Source organism: Electrophorus electricus, unplaced genomic scaffold (genome assembly GCF_041902795.1).
Source record: "Electrophorus electricus isolate QZ-2024a unplaced genomic scaffold, ASM4190279v1 Scaffold440, whole genome shotgun sequence".
NCBI lineage: Eukaryota > Metazoa > Chordata > Actinopteri > Gymnotiformes > Gymnotidae > Electrophorus > Electrophorus electricus.
In genome coordinates this window covers 15,001-16,970 of record NW_027658736.1, presented here as the reverse complement: position 1 = coordinate 16,970, position 1,970 = coordinate 15,001, and positions in this window count along the sequence as shown.

Genomic DNA, 1,970 nt, shown 5'->3' with positions numbered 1-1,970 from the left:
AACCCCCCCCCCCCCCCGTTTAGAGTGTACCATGTACAGTGTTTAGGACCATACTGGCACAAACACAGAGCCAAGCAGTCTGGCTAGACTGAGCTCATGAGGTCAAAGTTCAGGAAAGCAAGCAGGAAACAGGTGTGAGCATTCACACGGAGAGAACACAACCGGGTCCGTCTGCCAAAGGCGCGGTACTGTCCTGTGCTGTGGCACTGTCCCGTGGGCCCCTGGAGCTACAGGAAGTCATGATTTCAGAAAAGCTCTCCATCAAAACAGCAGTGGTCAAAGAGAAGATGCCAATCTCACACGCCTGATTATTTTGACCTGTGTAGCCCATGTGGCTGCAGACAAGGCTCTACACAGCATCCTAAAATGGACCTCAACAAATCATCAGTTTAAGGGTTATTCAAGGACAGTTCACAAAGAAATATACTGAATACATCAATTGTCTGTGTGTTTGTGAAAGCGGTGCATGTTTCCATATGTATGCTTGTGTATTTGTGTGTGTGTGAGAGATAGACGGAGGGGGGGGGGGGGTGTTCCTGTTTGTGCAAGCAGCCACAAGAGGTTCCCATTACCCTGCAGCCTCTGTGATAAGTGGACATTTTTAAACTTTAGTCACCAGGCTGCAGATAGACAAACAAGACAGCATGGAGGCATTAAAGCGCGCACACACACACACACACACACACACACACACACACACAAACTGTAAATGTGATGATTCATGTACCTGTAAGCAACCCATTTAACCCATTAAACCATCTCATAAATGCCAGCTTTAATGCTGACATCTCTGACTGACTTTACTGACTCTGGCATTTAAATACTACTATTCCATTAAATTGTAATCTTATCTTATACTATCCTATCATATTCTAAATAAAAATAAATAAAAACATTTCTTAATAAATAAACGCACGCTAGTCTTAAGTCTTACACTGGCTTGAACTCCAGTCGATCCTATACTATTCTATTCTATTAAAAGGCGCACGGAGCTTCAGTGTGTGACCACACACACTCTACATACCGAGCGTTTGAGTTATTGGACCAGATTTAACAAAGCCGTAAAGACCAGTCACCGCACGCGGCGTTAAAGACCGGTATCACGCTCCCCTCAGAGCTGAGCTCGAGTGTATATAAAGGCCTGGATGACAGCGCGCCGCCGTGTTTTCCGCCTTTAGCCGTGAGGCCTCCGAGTGTGTGTCACTCCCTCTATATTTAGCAGCACGAGAATGCGAGTGCTTAAGCGGGTGACCGAGCGCGGGCCAACTACTGTGCACGCGGCTTTGGGGGTTTTACGCGATAGAGCGCACCGCGCGCGCACGCGCGCGCCAGGCCAATTCCCGCACGACGGTGCTCGCGTGGCCGAACAAAAGAAATAGCGAAGATACACAGAGACGCAGTCACGCACACACAAACACAAGTCCACGGTATGTGAAGATCCACAGATGGTGACGGTGGGTGTTGTTTTCCGTGCACAGTAAACAGCGCTCTGTGAAAAAGCTGCGTGCAACGACGTGTGCGCTAGCAGACCCTGGGCGTCTCATACCTGTGCACCACTCTAACATCATTTGGTTATTGTACAACGGTTGCAAAAACTATTCAAATGAACCTTTCGCTCAGGCGCCCCAACAAGCCAAACGTTAACCGCTTTTTGTGTTGCTCTAATATTCCGGTCTACCACAGAGAGAATAGCCCTTTTTTGCCCTTGAAATATCTCTCTATAATCACTGGTTTTCCTATTTACAACAATCGTCAAAATATTACACTGCCATCTGTGGGTTGTTTTGTGCACGCGCACATCCTCTCGTTACCCATCTGACTTCACCAGATTGTTTTCTCCCGGCGGCGCTTTTTTAGGTTGGAATCCATCTTAAACTGAACGAGAAGAGAATCATGGCACAGTTAATACCTCAAAGATCAGAGCTCTCAGATGGACAGGAAAGGTTAGAATGACTGGGTGAGAAAGAAAC